This window comes from Rousettus aegyptiacus, unplaced genomic scaffold (genome assembly GCF_014176215.1).
Source record: "Rousettus aegyptiacus isolate mRouAeg1 unplaced genomic scaffold, mRouAeg1.p scaffold_m13_p_3, whole genome shotgun sequence".
In the NCBI taxonomy this organism is placed as follows: domain Eukaryota; kingdom Metazoa; phylum Chordata; class Mammalia; order Chiroptera; family Pteropodidae; genus Rousettus; species Rousettus aegyptiacus.
The window spans coordinates 145,089,497-145,114,187 of NW_023416306.1; the positions used below are offsets into that span (position 1 = coordinate 145,089,497).

The 24,691-nt window shown below is 35.9% G+C and overlaps 1 protein-coding gene and 1 pseudogene across 9 annotated transcripts in view; both read right to left on the reverse strand.

Annotated features, from left to right (window-relative positions):
* WDR89 (WD repeat domain 89) overlaps positions 1–12,932 on the reverse strand; it is a 30,797-nt gene extending 17,865 nt beyond the window's left edge. The window contains exons 1-2 of one of the 9 annotated variants that reach the window (XM_016141787.2): positions 12,677–12,932; positions 2,563–2,619 (exon numbers count right to left, since the gene is read on the reverse strand). The gene's annotated coding sequence lies outside the window, so the exon portion shown is untranslated. Of the gene's footprint in view, positions 1–2,503; positions 2,620–12,201 lie in introns of all 9 variants that reach the window. The other 8 variants (XM_036239356.1, XM_016141784.2, XM_016141781.2 and 5 more) reach the window with 8 other exon arrangements.
* An 8,961-nt stretch (positions 12,933–21,893) lies between these two features.
* On the reverse strand, positions 21,894–22,013 carry LOC118600787 (annotated as a pseudogene).
* Positions 22,014–24,691: the final 2,678 nt, after the last annotated feature.

Below are 24,691 nucleotides of genomic sequence, written 5' to 3' on the forward strand. Positions count from 1 at the left end.
ATTAAATGTCCTAAATATCAGATCTGAGTTTGAACAAATTTCAATTTCTCATTCAAGACTTTGTTTCCCTTAGGGGCTAAGATTCTCAACAGGTAAATCTATTTTTGCTTTTTTTTTTTTTTTTTTCCTGAGGAGCCTTGGGAGGGCAAGCAAAGTAAATCATCCATATGATATAGTAGATGGAATCTCCAGAGAATTTTGTCATTTAAGAACTCCCAGTAAAGCCCCAAGGCATGACTGTCTAGGTATACTGTTGTCTTTCCCAACCAAAGGTAAACAGATACTATCTCTATTAAGAGGGATATTAAAAATTCACTGTATTGCTTTCAGTAGGAATGGATCACAATAGCATGTGAGAATTAGAGGACAGGGTGTAGGGGAATTACGATGTTATTTATCATCCTAAATCTCCATCCTTGGCCACTGTTATAGGCAAAATAGGAGTATTACAAGGACTAGTACACAGGCTAATGAGTCCTTGGGTTCTCTAAAATAGGCCTTATGCCCTCTAATACTTCATTATTTATAGGGTATTGGTTAATTCTTGGCAGAAGTTTTGAGAGGTTAATCTGGATCTTACTGGGAGAGGCATTATGAATTCTGCCTATGTCTGTTGAGGATTTTCCCTAAAGAGTGGGGAGTACCAGGTTTAATAGTGGGGATGAATCCAAGGTTTGGACTTCCTTGGTTTACAGAATGGAAGTGAAGGCAAAGGGGTTGAATTTTCCTGACTGCTGGATTTGAGCTCAAGGGCTATTTCCTGCTTCTGAAAGAAAAAAAAAAAAAAAATGGAGGCATTATATTTTGCCAGGAAATCTCATCCTAATAATGTACAGGAGCCAAATGACTGAGGAGAAATGGGTGTCTGTCTTGCAAAGGTCCCAGACAAAAAGACATGGTCTAAGAAACAGGGACATGTTGCAGCTTATTTAAGACCTCCACTAACTGAACATATATATTACTCTGAGGAAGGGACTATTTAATTGTAGTGGGGTTGAGCACCGATAGAATAGCTCCTGTGTCAATTAACACTGTAAGGAATTCATCCCCAATCTGGAAACCAGTTTCCCCCAGTCCATTTAATGGCGGAATAGAAAACAGTCCCTATTGTCCTCAGAGTCCCAGCATTGGGGCAGATTTGGCTATTGGTTCTTGGAAGGTTGCGACTGTTAAGATTTCAATTTGTAGCAATCCTTGTTCCAATGGCCAAGTTTATTTTTGCAATAATGACATAGTCCTACAGGACGTATTTGCTTAGGAGTTTCCATCTGCTGGAGCTGGAGATTCAAATCTTAGCATCTTTTTTCTGGAGTCATCTTCTAGGGTGCAAGCTAATAGATTAGCCAGATTGACAAGGTCAGGGGTAAGTCCTTTAGGCCATTTATGAAAATGGAATTAAAAGCTAGTTGGATGGATTCAACATCTATAGGGAGTCCAGAATTTTCTTTGAAAACAATTTGGAGTCTGCTGTAATAGTCATGAACAGATTTGGCAGGCTCTAAGTGCATGTTTGAATTTTACTGAATTTTATTCCAGTCCACAGGTTTGGGGAAGGCTCTAGGGATGGCTTGGTGTAGCCTTTTGACTACATCATAAGTTCAACATTATAAAACGTCTGGTAGTTCATTTAGTTTAAATCATAGAGATTGGTCAATGTTTTTCCAGCCAACAGTTTTAATCTAGTTTGGGCTTGACCTTCTCTGACAAGCATGTGAACTAATTGATGGAGATTAAAGAGTCCAGGATGGTAAACTAAGGTTACAATGCTGAATTTCTCAGCAAATCTATGGGGATCCTCCGTTACCTTGGGAAAATCTTTAATTATATAGCTCTAAGCTCAGCCTTTGTTAATGAAGTAGAGGAAATTTGGGGTGGTTTAGTAGTGAGAGTAATAATGGCCTTCATTGGGGAGGTGTTGGTAATATGAAAGAAGGAAAATTCAGATAGAGGGAAGAAGTGAGGAAGAGGCAAAGAGGGACACTGAGGAGGTAGAGCAGTGGGGTTAGCAGGGACCTTGCTTAGCACGGAGGAAAGAACCTGTGGTATTTTTCACTATTAAGTTGTTTCTTTGCTTCAGTCAGTTTGGAAAGAATATTTTCTAAGGAGGCAATTTAGAATCCTGAACACATTTAGAGGCCTCCACATACCAATTACAATAACTATCCCATTCAAATTGTTTAATTTTGTAGTCAGTCTTCTAACTTAGATCATGGAAAAAGTCTGGGGACAGCAAAGGTTCTCCATTATGGCTATTGGAGTTCTAAGTTATCCTTAGTGAGATTGGTTCATTTAGTCAAAAATGAGCGTAAGGAAGGACTTAATTTTTGAACATAAAACTGGCCAGGGTTCCCTAAAGAGGGCCACCCTTAGAATATTCAGATGACTAAGGTCCCATTATCAGAAACAAAAGGGTACTCACCAGGACAATCTGTCCCTATCCACAACCTGAATAAAGTGAGAGATCTTGGCCAAAAGGAAGAGCTCAAGATGGGAAGACACTTACCAAACAAAAAGCTACAGTGACACGGAAGCAAAGAGTGCGAAGGGCTCAAGTGTAGGTACCTCTCTTGATTCCAGAGGCTGTCATTCCTTGGTGGTCGACTCTTTTGAATCTCATCTCTGACACAATGTAATGTTGACCAAAAAAATAGAAAAGAGGTAAACTGAGACATGCTCGAGTTAACAGAAGTTGAGTTTATTCAAAATGCAGAGGAACTGCAATTCGGGATATGCAAACTGCAAAGAACTACAGGGCAAATCTGTTGAAGATTGGGTTACTTTTATGGGTAAGAAGTACAAAAGGGAAAAGTCCAGGGGCCACATAGTGAGTTTGCTAGTTCAAAGATGCAGAGACATTCTTGGCAGATGCTCACTGGTCAGAGGATAAGCGTCAATCTTCTATAAATCAGACATTTACAAGAAATCAATCTTCTAGTCTTTAAGGTTCATTTTTCTGAGTGCACCTGCATGAGATTCTCCACTTCATACCCTTCAGTTCCATTTTAGATTAAAATACTTTCACAGTTTTATCCACAAATCTGAGGAATGGGAGAGGTGGGGGGTAGCCAAAGGAAGATGTGTAACAGACATTTGGATATATTAGTCTACAAAGCTCAGAGGGGAAAGTATGGAATTGGGTCATCAGACTATAGGAATCGGGCAGTAGTTAAAAACCAGGAAAGTGGATGAAATCTCCTGAAGGGAAATAATACAGAATTATATAAAACAGCAGGTCAAGACTGAAACCCTAAAACACTACTGTTTTAAGGAATGAGCAGAGGAAGAATAAAAAAAACTATAAAGGAGACCAAAAAAGAATTGGAAGAAAATTTAAAAAGTGGCCCAAACAACAGCTAATATTAATTGATTCTTAGTATCAAAGTTCCTGTAACAGTCTCTTCACATATATTGCTTCATTTAACCCTACCAATACAATAAGATTATCTTTTTATTACTGTTTTTTAAATGAGGCTTAGTAAAATAGGTATTGCAGGGTAATTAAGAAAATGGGTACATAAGTCAGACTATTAGGGTTCAAACGCTGGCTTCACTGGCTTTGTGTTTCAGCTTCCTTTTCTTTAAACGGGATAACAGGTCCAACCTCACAGGGTTGTTATAAGGAATAAATTAATTACTACAAATTAAGTACTCAGAATGAATACAATAGTGTCAAATGACAAACTTGCAGAAAAAACTATTAGACATAAATTCCAATGTTATATACATATATCTCATGCTGTTAACCATGATAACAGACACACACACACACACACACAACAGGCAAATTAGATACTTCCAAGGTGAATTCACAGAACAAAATGTTCCTCCCAAATATCACCAAACAGAAACAAACACATTAACAGTTCTTTAAATTACCATTGTTAAATAGTTATTGAAATAAGACTAAGGTAGAATGAGGCTTCCTGGCACTGGATAGCTTATAATCATGTCAACATCTCTCTCATATAACAATATTTTATAAATATTTATAAATTGATAATTAAAGATCATTTATATTTTGAAGTAGATTTACTATTTAATACTCTAAATTTGGTGAATATTCAAAAGGGATCTGCTAAAATAGAAATAAAAACAGTGATAAAACCCTTAAACATAAATATAGCTTTATACACATGTAAAGATACAGTAGGACAGTCTAGCTCTCTCAACCACTTTATGCCATATCGTGGGAAGATCACAATCTAGTTATTTTCTAAACTCATTTCCTCTCTTCTGAACCTAGTGAAAGATTCTGATATTAGAGAAATAACCAACAAAAAACATAACTCTTGAACCATCCTGCAAAAGCCGGATATTAAGAGGAAAAATTTTTCACACTTACTTTACAGATCTGATGTGATTAAAGGACTACAAAATATTGTACTGTTGATTTTAACTTTACTAAACATATGAAAATGCTTAGCTCAGACTTCAGCTATCAAACTCTCTTTAAATAATTGCCTGACCACCTGCAAAAGAATGAAACTAGATTATTGTCTATCACCACACACCAAAATTAACTCAAAAGGAATTAAGGGACTTGACTGTAAGACCTGAAACAATAAAATGCATAGAAGAAAACATAGGAACCAAACTCAAGGACCTTGGACTTAAAAAGGATTTTATGAATTTGACCTCAAAGGCAAGGGAAGTAAAAGCAAAAATAAATATGGGACTACATTAAACTAAAAAGCTTCTGCTCAGCAAAAGAAATTGCCAATGAGGTAAAGAGACAAATATCCGAATGGGGAAATATATTTGCAAGCAACGCTTCTGATAAGGGCCCAATATCCAAAATATACAAAGAACACATATGACTCAATAACAACAACAAAACAATCCAACCAAAAAATGGGTAGAGGACCTAAACAGACACCTCTCCTTATAGGACATACAAACGGCCAGCAAATATATGAAAAGATGCTCAATATCGCTAGCTATTAGGGAAATGCAAAGCAAAACCACAATGAGATACCATCTCACACTTGTTAGAATAGCTATAATCAACAGGACAATAACAAATGTTGGAGAGGATGCGGAGAAAAAGGAACCCTCATACACTGCTGGTGGGACTGCAAATTGGTACAGTGGAAAACAGTATGGAGGTTCCTCAAAAAACTAGGAATTGATCTACCATATGATCCAACAATCCCTCTACTGGGTGTTTAACCCAAAGACTTAAAAATCCATATCCGAAAAGATGTTTGCACACTGAGGTTCATAGCAGCACTATCCACAGTGGCCAGCATATTGAAGCAACCAAAGTGACCTACAATAGATGATTGGATAAAGAAGCTGTGGTACATATATACAATGGAATATTACTCAGCCATAAGAAGAGATGAAATACTGCCATTAGGGACAACACAGATGAACATTGAGATAATCATGCTAAGCGAAATAAGTGAGACAGAAAAAGTTGAAAATCACATGATATCACTTATATGTGGGATATAAACCTAAAAGCAACAAATGAACAGGACAAAGAAAGAGACTCATGGACCTGGACAATGGACTAGTGGTCACCAGAGGGTAGGGGGTGGGGAAGGAGATGAGAGGTAGATGGGGTAAAGGGAGTAAAATATAGGGAGGTAGTGGGAAGGTGAGGTGGGTAACAGGGATCAAATTATGGTAGCTGAAGGAAACTGGACTTTGGGTGGTTAATTACACCAAAGAACATAGATGTCAAATTATAATGTACATCTGAAAATTATGTAATTGTATTAACCAATGTCACCCCAATAAATAAATAAATAAATAAATAAATAGATAGATAGATAGATAGATAGATAGAAAGAAAAATAGAAAAATAAATAAATGCCTGGCTTGTCCTTGGCACTGATTACTACTGCCATCTAGCAACAGGTCCAAAAATTATAGAATAGCAAAAAAAGTCATTCACAATTTAATTACAAAGTCTCTAAACAGAAAGATACTTTAACTTAAAAATTATTTAAATTAACACTATTAACAATGAATTGAATTGATTTTTTTCTTAGTTGTTCTTTCCCTCTCTTCCCCGGCAACATAAATTATTACCTCTATGTGAACTCCTAGATTTAATCTTGAACGCTGATCTTTCTCCAAAATTCCAATCTTGTCTTTCTTTTGTCTGCCTAAACCCCTACACCTCTAAACATGCTGCCGAAACTTCAAATTAAATATAACCAAAATATAACTCAAATACCTGTATTCTTCATCTCTGTTAAACTGCACAATCTTCTCAGTCATCTAGGCTCAATATCTCAGAATCATCTTTGATTAAAGGGAGGCAAAGGACAAAATTCAACTAAGCTAATAAATCCTACTTTGAAAATCACCCTTCATATCTGTCTCTTCATTGTTGCCCTGCCATTATCCTACTTTGGTTTTTCATTACCTCTCTTCTGGAACTGTAATAACGTCCTACTTGCCTGACCAGAGCAGAACAGAAAACACTTGACAAAATCTTTCTTCCCACATGAGAAATATCATATATAAAAGTTTTGTTCTTAGAAACTAATTTATTGTTAAAAATACTGACATTTAGCATGATACTAAATGGAAAAGAAAAGCAAATATGATTTCACAAATAGTGCTTATGCACAAAAAAAAATGTTAAGTCTTATAAAGTATCATATACATTCTATTGTTGATCTGCATGGGCTGCAAATGTCTGAACATGTAAGTTACACACCATTTTATAGCAAACCGAGACTTATCAATATTTTAATGGGTAAAATTATTTTTCCCATAATAGAGCTGTAAAAAGGGTTGCTATTCTAAACATTCTACATCATTTTCTTGAGTTATCTGGATCCTATCTGTGCTTCAAGATCTAGCTCAAAAGCTACTGGCACTATAAAATCTCGCTTAACCCAGCCTAAATTAAGTTTCTACTTCCTCTGAATGCCAAAATACTATGTTATTCATACAGCAATAATCATATACTAAATAAACTGAAGAATTATTTTTCTCATAATGTTTTATATATTTATATTTGTTTCTCCTCACTGTAGAGTACAAATTTCTTAAGGACAGGAGCTGTGCTAATTCTCTAATATTAACCCACTACCAGCCTACCTCACGAAAGCCTACTTCCTGTGAGAGAAGTGTAAAAATACAAACACATGCAAAACAGACTCAACAGAGAAAGACAAAAAAGTAAAGTTAAGGAACTACATATATATGTAAAACAATACCAAAGGAAAAGACAGAGAGACAGACAGACAGACACACACACACACACAAACACACCCAAAACTTAGAAGCAGCTTTCCTTTTCTGGAGAAAGCAAACCTCCTACATAAGAAATAAATCGATGAGTAACAACATTGGTGAAAAATCCATAACCACAGCTCTGAGAAAGTTAATTCACTCCAACCTCCTAAAGTCATAGAAAGTTCCACAAAGGCTATAACTGAAGAAACCAAGGAAACAGGATTTGGGAACATCACCTTACTTATACACTACACTCTACGCAGAAAGTATTCAATAAACACCTGCTGGTTGAATGTAATTTAATAGCTAGTCCTATATACTTAAATCCCGGAATTACATAGTATGTTCAAAATGCTCTTCTTTCAAAAACACAGGATTAAATTACCTCAAATTTCCTACAAATGTGCTTTGCTTACCAAATATAAACATGTTTTTGATGCCCAAAGATACATCCACATTTTAATCATTCAAGATTTTCAAAAATAACCCAACGATTCATAAATCGTATTATTTCTATTTTTAGAATAGCTCAGGGGATTTGTGTGATTTTCAAATTCCTTTCTTAGTTCCTCAGAAAAACTTCAATTTGATTTTGCAGTCTCAGGAAAAAAAGGGAAAAGTTTGGAGAGAATAAAATAGCTTCAAAAAAATAATTCAACATTACATTAAATATAAATTAATGATAGGCCAATAAAATCACAACTTAAAAAAAACTAACCACTCTAAAACTGTTTCAGTATCTTCCTTGAAAAGATATCTCTGTGATGCATGCTAACAACTTTGGTCTGAGTAATAAAGAATGAGCTAAAGGAAGGATTCATCAAGAAAGGAAAGGCCTTTGATTGGATCGAAACCAAGATAAAAATGTATACTCTTAACAGCCAAGAACTGGAAACATAATGGGAAACAAAGGAACCTGGGATGGACCTAGTTAATATGAGTAAGTTCAAGAAGTGTTACCACAGAAAAAAAGGCAGTGTATTGAAGGGAAAAGATTTGCACTAGAAGTGGCTTTTCTTTTTCTTTTTTTGCATGTGACCTTCAGTAAATCACAGATCCCATCTGAATCGTGGCTTCTTCTCACCTTTCCACTTGCTCTATTTATTGGTCCTTTTGCATGCACCAATGATATAACAGTAATCTAAGATATGCTGAATTCTTGCTATAGGTCAAGAACTCTTCTAAACGCTTTATATGCATTATACCTCATTTAACATTCTGGACAGCCTATAAAGTAGGTACATTTACTTCCTCATTTTATAAGAAGAAAGTGAGGCTTAGGAAAAGTAGGTCATTCAACTCACAAATGCAAAGCAGGGTTCCACTAGAACTCAAATACAAGAGCCCACACTCTTAAATGCTTTCTTACACTCACTCTCAAATGATATAAAGAACATATTTCACAAAGCATTTTTAAATGGTCACTCAAATGTAAAGCGGTGTTATTATAATTCTTATTTGCATTGACTGAAATTAATCACCCACAGTCAAGCAACATACATTTGAAATATTTAAAGCATATACATGTGAAAAGTCTTAACACGGAAAAAGGTTTTTGTAAAAGGAGGGCAATATCAATGATGTGAATGAAGTCCAATGCAAATTTTGGTTGCCTGGGTCAAATATTTAGTCTTAAAGAAAGACTTAAAATATCAGCTATAAGATACAATAAATTTAAAATACAGGTCCTAGAGCATTTTCTCTTCTCGCTATGATTTCACATTAATACTTCGTGATGACATTGAGTAAAATCAATGAGCAAATTTATTTAATACTGTTTGTCAGGCATTGTTTTAACACTTCACAAATATTTACTAATTTTCATAACATCCTATGACGTACTTAGAATTATCCCATTTCCCAGATGAAAAATTGAAGCACAGTGGTTACATGTGAACAGCTCAAGGTCACAGAGCTAGTAATTGGAGCCAATACTCAATTCGGGAAAAGTCTGGTTTAAGAATCTGTGCTCTTAACCATTAGTTTTGCTGCAATTCAAGGAATGGTGAAATTCTTTTTTAAAAAGCCAATAGAAAGTAATAATGATCAGGATAAATGACTACAAAGAAAATGGAGATAAGGAGTCACTTATCTCTTGTGTTATCAGGAAAATCGTTTTCGTTATAATGGCACACCAAGCCTTAGTCTTTAAAAAAAGGTTTTTTAAAATTTTTCTATGAAGTTGTACTGTTAGCAAATCGAAATGAAATTGGAGAATAATATTACTTAACACTAATATTAACTTAAAAGACTTCATAAATTTTTATCATTTTTTTGTCCAGTCAACTTCTGAAGAGGCTAACAACTGTGGTAAACTTTAAAAAAAATCACAAGCCCAGAAAATTTGGAAACTACAAAAAAATGGTTTTACAATCTTTAAATTTTAAGTTTTGCTAAAAATCTCATTATATGATGTACAATTTATCTAGCTGAATAAGCCAGCTAAATCAGCAGAACCCAAGAAAAACCTGTATTTATTAAATCTAACTGAATCTAATTTTAAAGGCTAAAATGTGAAATAAACTGACCCAACAATAGTACTATTTTTCAAGATTTTTTTAAAAAATCACTTCAAACTAGAGTAATCTCAGTCACTGAAATTTATTCTAAACCAAATTTATTCTAAACCAAATCAAATGTGATGAAGAAGAAACCTAAGGAATTTTTCAGTCACCGAGAAATGCTACCTTCCCAGAAAGTATCAGCTTCAAAGAGTTTTTTAAATGTTCACTCCTCTATATTTATTTCATTTAGATTACTACCCAATCCAAAGAACAGAGAGGGTTAGTGAATCAAATAATAAAATTTAACAAATAAGTGAAATAGGTTACATTTGGATTACTGGGAGAATTTTTATGTTATATAATCATCCAAAAAATTCTAATAAACTACACTGTAAGTGTACAAAAACTTTGCAGCTATACAATACTATATACTTCACTATACTATACTATACTGCATACTATACCCTCACATCCCAAGGTTAGGTGGTGGACCACCCACATTGGGTTTGCAAAGATGGTCTAAAACTAGCTTTGCAATTATCAGCCATTTTTATTCCATTTTGAGGGAATAAAAGCACCAAAGTAGAGGCTGAAAAAAGAATTCCTCTGGAAGTTGTTTATGGGAAAATACTATGGAATTTTGTCCCTGTTTCTACTTTAACATGCATGAGTAGCTCAAACTCAAGAAGCCTTGATCTGGTCCCCTTTCGACTGCTGATATAGGGTCTATGCCTAGAAAAGCCTAATAGACAATGGCTGGCTACCTGCTAGAACAAGGAGAAATGGCTGTTTTGCACTGTTATGGGCCTGTACACCTACTTTGTCAGGACAAAGAATGTGAGGCTTTTTCCTGTGGACTTGATGACAGTACAGGTATAGAGTCAGGACTTTGTCTGATAGGGTTGTGTAGAGAAGCATTTGGATGCCAACTGAGTTCAGATGGTGAAGAAACCAAAAGCTGTAAACTAAGAGCTGAGGACAAGTCTTAAGCAGCTGGCTAGTGGTACTGCTCATTACAGCAGACTGCTAACTTAGCAAATCGCCAGCTAGGCATATAACTAGACCATTTAAGAGTGACTACCAAAGAACGCTGAGAAAAAATAGTGTATGCCTGATGGATAGAAATGTCTCACATGTGCTTTTCCTTCCAACTCCATGCAAAAAGCAGAGACCTTAACTGAATAGTTATCATATACCAAATGCCTACTAGGAGCTGGGTTTATTCACAATCTTATCCCAAAAACCAGATGATAACAAACCCAACTCATCAGATCCTGTTTCCTGAGAATTATGAATTCCAGCCAGACATGAGAAAGCAACAAGGGGATATCTTCTTAAGATATGACAACAAACTGAAGTCATCAGCACTACTGTCTTCTAGCTAAGAGGGTTGGCAGGTATCGACGATGAGGAAATACTAGTCCAGCTCTCCATGAAGCCTAATGCAAAGTCTAGCCTTACAAGCAATAGAATCCGGTCTTTGCTTGGTTGCTTGAATGGCTTCCTTATAATCAATCCCTATTACCTGAGATCATGCTTCTCTGAGGGACACATATCTATGACTATAGTAAACTGGCTATTATAAGAAGTGAATCGAAAACAGTATTCACTGTATTGATTTGGCTCAAGCCAAACCTGTGTTGTTCAAAGGTCAGCTCTATAGCCTCAACAGCTTAGCAGTGATTTGCACACAACTGGCCTTAAAATATTGAACTAAATGAATATGAACAGCAATCCAGTTCAGAAATATAGATATTCTCATTTTCAATTACAGTCTTTTGCTATCAAGTAAATGAAAATATCTTAAATATGTAGAAATGGTGGGAAAAGTAGTTCTTCAAAGCATCATAGGGAAAAGGAAAGTAAGCATTATCTTCAGTCCTATTTGTAACTGATAAAAGACGTTGCAGGAAAAAAGAAATCATGACTTTAGGTAAGGACAAAGATACAACTCAAAAGCTGCATGGATCACAATATAATGTGAGTGAAAATAACTCACAAAAACAGTTATGTGGGCTGATCTAATTTTGTTTTATGCTATTTACAGCAGCCTAAGGTGGTACTAGGGCGTATGTTATCAAGGTTATATAGTCTGCACTAGGTTCAAATGACGGTCTAGCCTCCATAGGAAAGAATTAGAAAAGCATAAAGTTATATATAGTTAACATCAGTAATTTATATTTTCGATCCTCACAACTCTGGGAAGTAGTGAGGGCTGGTACTGATTTCAATTCTGCACTTGAAGAAGCTGAGGCTGAGAAGGTAACTTCCCCAAAGGATAGTAGATGGCTCCTACTCCGATGTCTTTCTACTAGATTTTACCTCGATAATAACAATCAATTTACTTGTATTTTATAAAATACCTTCAAGACAAAAAACAGGAGCAACATTTTACAAATAATACATTTTAATTTTACGTCCATGGAAACCAAATGCCACACTCAAGTTGTCAAAGACAAGCCGAAGAGAACACGTGGACTTAAGTAACAGTACCTACCTCTTTAGATTGCTATGTGGTTTAAATGAGAGAAAGTGTTTAACACAACGATTGGTCTCGCAGTTTTACTATATCACATGACGTCTTTTCACAAATGAAAATCTACTTCCTAATTTCGAAAATTAATCAACCCAGGCGTAGGTTGGAAAGAATGCTACCCTTCCTTCAATACATGCCAAAAGGCGCTATGCTTTTCAATAAGAGTGACTCACTGTTAAGTACTGGGGATAGCGATGCCGCCAACCCAATCCGCGGAAGGCGCTCAGGGAACACACTCAACGAGTTTTGACAAAGATTCGGACCCCAACACCAGAAGCCCGAACACGTGGTTTCTCCTCCGACTCCTCCCCATTCCCAACGCTCTTCGCGCTGGAGGATCAACGGCTCTGGCTTTCTGGACTCAACCAGTACTGCCGCCTCACGTCAAGAGCCGCCCACCCGGGAGATTCGCCCAGCCCGGCCCTGTGAAATGTACCTCAGCTATAAGCCCACAACCGGCGCAGGAGGGAAATCTAGGCTCAGTCAAGATGCAGAGATGACGACCGGAACTGCACTGTCTACCTCTCTGATTGGGTAAACGCTCAAAGAAAAATGAAGAGGATTGGTCAGCAGCAGAAAGGCGGGCCATAGCCCACAGGAAGAGAAAGAGGCAAGGGGGCGAGGCGCGAGGAATTGCCGGTAGCCAGCCTCTTTTCGGATTGGACAAAAACAGGATGTCTGCGCCTGCGTAGACCCAGTTACGTAAGCGCCATACACGACCACCCGTTACGTTACGTTACGTTGCGTTACGTTACGTTACGTTACGTTACGTTACGTTACGTTACGTTAAGGGATGTTTCAACGACTCATTGGTTGTGATATTGGGCCTCCTGGCTCCGTGGCCAATAAAGGACAAGAATAAAGCGAGTTCCGCCTCTTCCTCGAGCGATTGGGTCCTTCGTTTGGCACTGGCAACGTGAGTTTCTTTCAGCGTTTAGACGCTGGAATTTTCATCGAGCCAGGCTCGGATAGAGAAATGGTAACCAAGAAACTTCTACTGCGAGTGAGAAATAGTAGTTAGACCTGGGCCTTGAACACCCACATAAGCTCAGAACTTCTAAGTATGACTTCAATGTTGGTATTCAAAGGAACCAATCCTTTATGCCCTCTCTGGCTTGGCTGTGTCATTGGTTGAAAAAGTTATCAATTTGAGGGTAGCTCCACCTTCGCCCCAGGGAACTCTGATTTGTAGTCCTGAATGTGCAGATACTGTAGCTTTAAAGGGTTGTTGCTTCTGAAATCTTAGTACGCGGTGACGTTTACTGCGGTCTGATGTGTTTCTTTGTGCTTTTCATCCTTTCATTTACCAGCACCATTAAAATGAAAGGATAGGAAAACTTTGAAGACTTAGTGTATGTAAAAGATACATTTTTGGTTTGTAAATTTTTTTCTATTACGACACAATGGTCATCGATTTTTATATTAGTGTCCATTTGAGAGTATTCGAAAAGTATCCTAAATTTAGCAATGGTACCTAACTATAATGGCGCAGGTAGTAGCTGCTTACATAAATCAAGCGTCGATATTACATGAATTGATTGCTGTCTTGACAGGAAAATAGTCTTGTAATCCAAATGTCAAGAGTGAACAGTTTCAAGAGGTACACATTGTACACTAGGATTCTATCATGAAGTCCATTTTCACCCTTTTCAGAAACATCATTTTGGTTTAAGGCAGTGTTTTCCTTGCCTTTATTGAATCATGAATTCCTTTTATTTCTGTAAGTCCATTTAGTAATATTTCATCACTTTAGTGTTTAGCAAAAATAAAATTATTAATCTATAAACACCAAAACTTTCCGAGTAAACGTCTCTTTTGATAAGTTGTTTCCTGTTTAACACGTAATACAAACTTTCGTGTAAGAAAAATCAGGGTTTGTGATAATAATAGTTCTACATTTCTAGATTAAACATTAAACTTTACAGGATTAAAGCCAAGCAAAAACTGCTTTTATGACTGCTTTTTGGAATTATTAAATTTTTGTTTAAAAAATCAAATAATTTTTTGTGTCATTTCTAAATTAAGAGAGAGTTTTAGGTTGTTATTTGTAAAGAAACATGAGAGATGTGAGATGTGACTTTATTTTCAATAAACGTAGAGCTGAATTGGATGTAATCACTAGATTTCTCCTCTTACTGTTCTATATAGTGTACTATATGAAATACATGGATATGAAAATCATCCTAAGGCAAAAATGCAGAATTATCAGTTTTAATGCTTTCTTTTACTTAGCATTTTAATGGTATTTTCTTTTTTGCCTTCTATTTTAAATATATTCCATTTAGGATATAAATTAAACTCGTGACTAAATAAAAACTATTAAAAACTGCAGGTATGAAGACTGCTACTGTGGTTATTAGTATTTGGCAGAGTGATAAATCAACTGAGTGTATTGTGAACACATTTGGCTGATCTATATTAACTGTCCTTAGTGCTCACTCATTTGGAGTCTTTTGGAAGTTCCCAGAGTAATCCATTTTAAAGTGAAAAACTTATTTGTTGAGAATTTAAAAATAGAAGCACCATTCTGCCTTTTAAGTATGAACCCTGGAATCATCTTTGTATACCATCTATTGGGAAATCATTTAAGAAATGACCTCAAAGTGAGATAAATACAAGATGACTTGAGATGCAGGAAGAGAATTACAACCCCTATTTGTATTTACTTTTTAATTTCAATGTTTTTCTTTCCATTTCTGTGGTTTAAAACATTCTAAACATGATAGAGCAGTATAATTTTTTTAAAAATCTAACTATATATATACATGTATATATAAACTAGAGCAAATGGTTAAAAAAATTAAGTATGTAATCAAAAGTCTGGACATGTTAAAAAATCATTCTTGATAGTTGTTAAAGACCGTAAATCAGACTTTATTCAAGGGGGCTATTGTGGGGGTTTTAACAGGGGACAGAAATTGGGGTCAACTTTCAATACAACAGGAAAAGTGGGAATTTATAGCTAAAGAGCAGGTCGTTGGGGTCAGTGGATGGAAAATTATAAAGAAACATCAGGGGAAAGGAGGGATTTTTGTTACATCGACTTGACAGAATTCTTACTGAAAGCAGTCCAGGGTAATCACACGTCACCTGGGGATAATGTAGGATGAGGAACCCAATCAGATATTGAGGGAGAGGGATTCTCATTAAACTGACTTAGCAGGATTCTGGCTAGAACTAGACACCACTACAAGGAAGGATATGGGAGCCCAAGGTCAGGCCTGTTCAAAAAGAGAGTATATATGTGTGTGTATACCTTCCTCATACATAATCCTATAAACACAGAAAAATTCTGTATTTGCTACTATTATAAAGTCCAAGTTGTTTATAATACTACTTGGAAATACTTGCGCTCAATCACAATATCAGGGCTCTAACAGAGAAACAGGACCAGAAGGAGGTATATATGAAGGAATGTTTTGCAAGGAATTGACTTACACAGTTATAGGGGCTGGCTAGAAGGCAAACTGAAATTAGAATAGTAGGCTAGAACTCTGAGGCATGAGCTGAAGTTTCAGTCCACAAGTGGAAAAGAATTTCTTCTGGGAAAATTCAGCTCTAAAGGCCTTTCAATTGATTGAATCAAGCCCATCCAGGTTAGGTAGGATAATCTTTATTTAAAGTCTATTGATTATGAACACTAATTACATCTACAAAATACCTTCATAGAAACACATAGATGAAGAACCTAAGTTCATTTGAGAGTGGGGTTTCAGACTTGGAAGTCATTCGTGGGAATCATGTTTAACACTGTGTCTTATATTTGTGGGAGTGGGTTAGTGTAAGCATATGCCATGTACAGATCAATCCCATTTTCTACTCTGGTAAAATACATCTAAAGAAACAGTTCTGCCTTCAAACTGCATTCTAGCCTGCCTCTCTAACTCCCTAACAGCCTACGTTTGAATCCTCTGGCTCCATTCCTAAGCACCATAAGCCTTTGCCCAACTCTTGAATCCCAGAGCCCCTTGAAGGTTTCCCAGCATATAAGGCCCACACCTAGACATGCATACCTCTATTATTTAAGGACTACTTTCTGGCAGGCTATCGGCACTAGAGCTTTTGAAATGTCAACAAGACTGCCCTTGAAGCCAGAGCATGGATGGTAGTGAGGACATCCTGTGACAGGTGCCAGCTGGTTTATACCAGTCACCATGCCAAACTATTTTTTAGTTTTTTGATTTCCAAAATAGTGGTGTTTTAACTCCTTTAGTTTTAAGATGGACTTTCTATTATTACCCCTTTTAGTTTAGACAGATGAAAGTTGGGGAAGAGGCAGAACTAGTACTGAAACTGATAATGATATTAATCCAACTACCACCAGTAAATCTCTTCACTGCTGCTCTAAAGTTGCGAATTGACTAAGCTGTATGTTCTCTTACTGCCACTTTGAAGTTAAAAAGAATGAACAAATGAACAAATAGTTGAAAATACTTTAAACAGAGTTAAGAGAAAAAGAAAAAGCTAGAGTATTTGATAAATTAGTCTCTAGGTCTATTTAAATAAGAATTAGGATCATAGTTTATTTTAAACAGAGAAATATGGTTAGGATCAAAAGCAGCAGCTTAGGATCTTAATTGCTGTGAAAATAAATTCAGTTCTTTCTTAAATAAGATATAGAAGTGCCTATTTGCCACACATGTTGAGTTTATTTGGGCAGGGCATATGCTACAAGATTGGCTCTAAATGAATATAGCTGAAAGTTATTGAATTGCTAAGGCAAATGCACATTTATACCTTCCTTTTTTCTCCTCAGTCCTTGTACCCATTTTGTCCTGATTCTACTTTTCAGATTGTACTTACCTTTAAAAACTTCAATATGGAAAAGTTCCATCATACACAAATGTAGAAAAAATGCGGGCCCCCCATCACTCTGGGCCTCTGGGCGTGGGATATGACCCCATCACTCAACTTCAGCTGATGGCTAAACTTGTTATATCTATACTCGCACCCACTACCCCACCATATTTCCTATCAAATTATAAGCAAATCCTAGACATCATTTTATTTGTAAATATTACTCTTTGTTTTTCTAAATGATATGACTTCTTTTCCAAACATCATCACAATAGGCAGATATTTTAATAAGGACTATTACTCAAAACTAGGCATGTGGTTTTGGGCAATTTATTTCATATCTCTAATCCACAAATATTGTCACCTGATGGTGACAACATTTCATAATCCATTTCAAAATACCTTTCAGGGGTTTTATAAAGATTAACAATGTAAATAAAACACTTAGCACAGTGTTTGTCACATTGTGTCACATTGTAGGCATTCAGGAAATACTAGTTCAAGTTCCAATCTTTGATCCACTTACACCTCTTGCTCTGAAAGATTATAGGAAGGATGACAAAAAGAAAGATGCTTGTTAAGCCCTTTCACTGTTGAAAATTATCCTTGAAAAAAAAAGAAAAATAATAAATAATAGCATCAGGAATGTACAACAGCCAGGAAGTGAAATCAAGGACGTTTAAATGAAGTATATCAAAGTTAGGCAAAGTAAAGTCGTGCCCAGTGTTAAAAAGAGAACTTATGTGAAACAGACTGTTTGACTAATCTGATATTCTTAGGCTTTTTCTTTTTGTATATGACCTACAATTGATGTATGTGACGGTATAATACAAAATTATTTATCTGAGTTGTGAAAGAGTTATGAAAACCTGTTTTCTTTTGTAGGAGTTCTGGAACTTTTAGCCCCCAGACTCAAATACCAATAGTATTCCTACTCGTTGTCTAAGTCTTTTTGGATTTACATGTTAATTGATGCTTTCTTATCTCCTGTTCTAGAAAAGCATTTAGTAGGAGATTGGATTTAATTTTCTAAACATTAAAGGAAATAAATTTCCTTGGCAAAATACACAATATCCTAAGTTGTGCCAAGCATTATAAAAATGGATCTGATTATTATTGCTAGCATCTTAATATCTGAGCAATAATATCACATTGCAACAGAAACATGTTTTCTTTCGTTTTAAAAAATACATTATGTTGGAGATAAAATGGAATCTCAATGAGAGTTGACAGCTAAATAAATTTTGTAATCAGATAATTACAGATGATTGCTCTCAGGCTGATGAAGTGAAAATTTAGAATATAAAAGAAACATGAAGTAGATTAAGTTTCAGCCATGAATATATTAATCTAATTAATTAGCATTTTTCACCCTTAAATTCAAATATCAAAAATTGATACATTTGAAAAAAATTACTTGACAACGACTTAGAATAGCATGAGCAGTGAAGAGAACTGTTTCTTTCAAAAAGCAAAAGCATAAAACCAAGTGTAACTGGGATAAATTATACCCTTTTGACTTCTGTGAGAATGCTCTGGGTAAGAGAAAAATAAATCTCCCTCTTTCCCCTTAACAGTAACCTTACCTGCATACTTGATTTTCTAAGATAAGGAGAAGCAAGGATTTCAATGTTTTGCTGGGTATTTGAATAGATAGATGGTAACTCTAGAGGAAGATGACAACATAACATGAAATGGTTACTGTTTTGGTCATTTCTTATGCACAAGGAGGCCTCTGGGCATGATTAGGAAACTGGAGGATAAAAAATGAGAAACAGAAACCACTCTGCAAAAATAAAGTACTACATGTACTTAATTTACGTGAAATGTGTTTTTATTTAGAAAATGTTACTCCTTAATATGAATTGATTCATTCATTCATTCAACAAATATTTTGGATCACCTATTAAGTGCCGAGTGTATTTTAGGTCCTGGAGATACAATGTTAAAACAAAGTCTCTGCCTTTATATAGCTTACTTTCCAGTTGGCAGACAGACAATATCTATAATGTATATTAAAAAGCATATAAAGTAATTTTAGCTAATGATAAGTGCTATGCAGAGTAGGATAATCAAAATATTTAACACTGGTATGACCAGCTTGGTATCACATCCCCCTTGTATTCCCTTGTATTTGCCGTCTTTCTTCCCTGCCTCACTTACCTTTTCTGATTACTCTAACTTCCTTGACATTGAGCTTACCAATAAAGTGTTAGTGTATAAACTTTAGCTTTTGTCTACATTCCCACACACTCTCCCTACTCCATCCTATCACCAGTCAAAACATCGGCCAGTCTTAGCCTTGTTGTGACTGGTGTTATGTCTTTAGTTGCTGGATCATAGGAAGGTCTGGGAGGTGCTGGGATTGCAAGAGCCAAGGATACACTCAGGATCTGGAACATCAGCTATTTACTTACCATCAGAGAAGTAGAGCATTTCAATATTATGGCAATTGATGTAGCTGTGCTAAAGTATATTGACTGAAAATTGGCCCTGGTGCTCTGAAGAAAAAGCAGGCTAAGAGGTTGGAGAGTGATAGAATAACTCTATATTCTTTCTGAGAAGTAGTGTCCTTGGGAGGTTGTGTATGTGTGTGTGTGAGTATGTGCGTAGAGATTTGATATAGCAGTTATCTCTTGGATGACCAGAGAGCATGGGAAACATCTGTTTACCCCATACTGATAGAGAGACTTTGGTGGGGACCAGAACTAGAAATTCCAAAGCCAACTTTAAAACTTCTGATAAAGACTCCTTTGTGTTGTTCTGGACTGAATAATATTTTAGGATATATGTTACAATGAGTTAGTTTCCTATAGATTGAACTGATGTGTGTGTGTGTGTGTGTGTGTGTGTGAGAGAGAGAGAGAGAGAGAGAGAGAGAGAGAGAGAGAGAGAGAGAGAGAGAGAGAGAGAATATGAATGAGAATCCTAGAAGAAGATCCTAGAAATCACAGGAGTGCCCTTCTTTCTGAGTTTGATCTCTGTCCATGCACTTGATCGTACGTCCTCTGGGGCCTTAAATGATCAATTGTAACTTCACTTTATTTTCAATCTCTTCCTCATTTCTACCTTTTCCTTCTTCCTACAAATATGTCTCTTCCATTCTATAAGAAACTTTCCTGTGACCCTGACTGCCCACTGACTTATTTAATTTTTTTAAGACCTTAAATGCTGCCTTCATTTGATCATCTCACCCTCATTCTTCAAACTGCTAGGTATAGCTTTAGTCTTTGCCTCCTCCTAAATGTTAATGTCCCCAGAGCTCCACAGAAAATTTTCTTCACCCTCTGTGTTCCCTTCTCAGTGGCTTCATTATCCAGTCAACCACACTAAAAGCCTTAACATAATTTTTGACCCTCTTCATTCAGTCCCATGTTGACAGTACCTGGGAGAAAAACAAAACATCCTCATGTTTTGTTTTGCTTCCCCCACCGCTACTGCCCTAATTTAGACCCTATTAGATTTGCTTGGACTTTGCAATAGCATTAAACTAACTTTGTCTGCCTCCATTTTCTCCCTTCTCCAGCCTCTTCTCTACAAAGTTACCATTGTTTTATCTAAATAAATAAATAAATAAATAAATAAATAAATAAATAAATAAATAAATAAAGAATCCTTAACTCTTCTACTTAAACCTTCAGTAGACTTTTAATTTTAAAAAGGAGAGTAACAAGAATTTCTCTCTGCTTCCTCCTATTTTCTAAAATGATCATAAAGGAATGAAAACAAAAATCCAGAAGGATCAAGCAATGAAAGAGAAGACAAGAGATTTAAATGGATTTATAGATGAAAATTGAAAGGAAGAGTGGTAATTGATTTATCAGGGTGGATGAAGTAATAATTTAAGGAACACAAGTCATCAATGTTAATAAAAAGCAAGCTAATGAGCTCTGAAGAGCCCCTTAGAGGCTGAGTGCTGATAGGCACCAAGGCCGCAAGATGGCATTAGACATAGGACCAAAAGTCAGTCTATCACTAGACTCCCAATTCCCCTCTCTCATCCCACACACAGATCCTCACCTCTAAAAATGAACACACAGCCAAAGATCCCAGACATTAGAGGAAAAATTCCAACACAAAACAAGTAGGACCCGGAGGAAATAAGATCAATGTAGGGAGTACTAATTATTATTATACTCACAACGGGAAGAATTTGCATATATAATAACGTATGTTTATGTGTGTTTTTATTATTATCTATAATAACAAGCTTTCTTATTAACTAATAAGTACTAATTTTATTATATATAGTTAATAAGAAAGAGCTTGATATACATTATATATACACATTTATAACTGACATACATTAGTTAACAAGAAAGAACTCCTGGAAATGAAAAAACCCATTGAAAGCAGAATAAAAGGCAAAGAAATGAAAAGTAGAAGAAAAAATTTAAAGAATTAGTTCAGGGGTTCCAATTAATATTAGGTCTGGAAAGAGCAGAGAAAATGGAGGAGAGGCATTTATTAAAGAAGTGATACAAAAATGTTCCTAGAACAGGACCTCAGTCTCTGTTGCATCCCTTAAACAACATGAGATCACACACTGAGGTACGTTATTGTGAAATGTCAGTATCTTAGACCAGCAGAGAAGATCTAAAAAGTACCCACAGTAATGAGGGGTTGACCCATGGCAAAATGAAGTCTTCATCTATCCTGGGAAGTCAATATCCAAAATTAATAAATCAAAAAATAACCCTAATAGAACATTATTTAGAAATTGAGCTATAATTCAGGTAAACAGAAGAGGTGAGGACTATTACCTGGTGAACAGCACTGGGGAACTACTATTTTTAATTATAAGCCTTTCGGTACCAGGTTTTTGTTTTTTGTTTTTTTGTTTTTTTGTTTTTACATGCCTACAGCACCTGGTCTTCCAAGGTGGTCTCCCATCCAAGTACTAACCAGGCCCGACCCTGCTTAGCTTCCGAGATCAGATGAGATCAGGCGTGTTCAGGTATTTAAAATCTATGGACTCAATACCAGGTCTTCTAAAAAATATAACCATGAATTACTTTGGAAAAAAGTAAGTACTACTAAAAAAAAAAGTCTCCATTTTACCTACATAAGCCTTAAACCTCCACAACATGCTCTTTAAAATTAGACCTCATCCTGCCTTATCTATCAGCCCTTTCTCCCCAGCCTCATACATCCTGCATGCCAGTCACTCATTCCTTTACAAACATGCATGAGCACCTACTGTGAGCTAGTGGGTATAGAAAGATGCTTACTCATCTTCATTGAACTGTGTAATGGCAGAAGCAGATGCATTAAAAATAAACACATTTTAGTGAATGTGATGCATAGATAACAGTATGGACAATAACGTAGTCTATGGGAATCCAAAAAATAAGAATAACATGTTGCCCCAAGTTTGTCTCTCACTCATAACTTCGTGGCCTTGATAACACAGGTTTGTGTGTTTGGGTTTTTTTGTGTGTGTGTATGGATACGTAGAACAACATGAAACTTTATCTTACCATCCTGCCCTCTGCCTTCTCCCAGAAACAAAGACTTTTTCTTCCTTGTTCCCAAATCACTTTTCCCATTATGCTGATTTTATTTCAGTCAAAAAACATCATAATAAGAACTCCAGCTCTAGAGTTGAGAAGACTCTGACACTTCCTAGTATGTGACAGGGCCGATTACATATCTGTGTAGATCCAGTTGCTTCATTTCTCAGATGGGCAGTAGGACCACTGATATAACAGGGTTGTTTTGAGGATAGTGAAATAATGCATTTAAAATGCTTGGAACACAGTATTTATTGTCATGTCAATCTTCCCCATTGGATACATTCCCAAGGAGAACAGGGAGTATGTTTGATTCAACTTTTTGATTTTCTGTCACCAAGGTCTAGCCCAAAGCTTGATACCTGCCAGGTACATGTTTGCTGCGATGATATGAGAAGAAAAAAAAGGTAGTCTAAGAAAATTTGATATTATGGGACCTGAACAGGGGTTCAAGGATGGACAACATCTAGCCAGGTGGTGGGAGTGGCCAGTACAAAACTTACATCATTAGGAAAGAGCATGTGGGAGCCAGTGAGGCAATCAGCTCTTTTGAAGAGGGGGTGTGTCTGGGTTAATGGGAGATTAAGCTGATAGGTGGGATAATATGAGAATGAATTTAGGCAAAGTTTTTTTAATCTGAGGTGGTAAACAGGGACTCTGTAGGCTCTCAAACAACAATAATGTGACAATACCAATATTGTCAAAGGTTAGTGTGTAAGCTAGCAGGATGCAAGACCGAATTTCTGGTCTATTTCCTTTCTGCACTGTCCACCTCCAATGAATCACCACACTTTGGGGGGAATTAAATGAAGAGCATGTATCTGAGAAGTTTTAGCAATGAAAGAAAAAAAGATGAGTCAATGTCTACCTGTAAAGAGCAGCAGAGTCGAGCAAAGATAAACTTAAAAAGGAGAGCTGATTTAAAATTAAACTGGAGAGCAACATTCTTTTATTTTTAATTTAGCAAATACTTACTGAAATAAAAAATACTATTGAGCCTCTGTTAGATGCATAGCATTGATGAGTACTGTGGTGAATACAGAGTCCTTTCTCTAAGTAGAGGTAATGGTACAGGTACACACATATCCATGTACAAAAAGGAACACAGTAATGCTAGAAAAAAGAAGAGGAATGAAGGAGAGAGCATTTTAGAATGGTGGTCCTCAAACTTTTGGGTCTCAGGACCTCTCTTCACTCTTTAAAAATTATTGAGGACCCCAAATAACTTTTATGTCCATCATGTCTATCAATTCCAGATTCGAAAAATCACTGGCATAGAAATTCTCATCTTAGGCTCCACTTCTTGAGAACCTGGCCTAAGACAATAGGCATATGATTTAAAAACAGTCATGCAAAGCAGACAGTCATTGAAAAAGTCAATAATAAAAGCAAAAGCAACAACAAAATGGAAGAACTATTTTTCAAATTTTTGGTTCAATCTCTTCTTAGGTAAAATATGGGATAAAAATGAGTTTAATGAGCTCTAACAAGAAGTCAGCTAAAATAATTAGAAACTATAAATAAGACTATATGAAATATGGATTTCCATCCACTTCTCTAGCAAATGAGTCTGGCCTTAGTGACTATAATGGTTTGCCATATAAGCTAGTGATCATATAAAAACATTATTATTATCAGGTATTTAAAATCTATGGATCTAGAATATGAAGCTAAATCTCAACATTAAGTGATAAGTATATAAAATTCTAACATTTCTTCTGAGTTTTCTTACTTTACAGTGAAAGACAAAACAAAACAAAAATGGCAACAACTAAAAAGAAACCAGCTCATGTACCATTGGGGAGATGTTTCTTTCCTCTACAGTTAAAAATCGCTAAAATAATTTAAAGAATTTTACAAAAGAGACAAACTAAAACATATTCTTTGGGTAACATATACTAAAGGGAATATACATAGAAAATATTGTTGAAAGTTGAAGAAACTAGTATTAGAATGAATAATGCCATGTAGGAGGTTCCTATTCAGTATAAGTCTTTCTAATGTGTCTCAGTTTATGGTATTTGTTCAATTCCAAATCAATAATGCAATACAGGAAGAATTATTTTTCTTCACCATTAAAAGAAAGATATCCAAGAGGAGTTATATTTTCAGTAATGAATGACTACTTTAATAAAAACAGT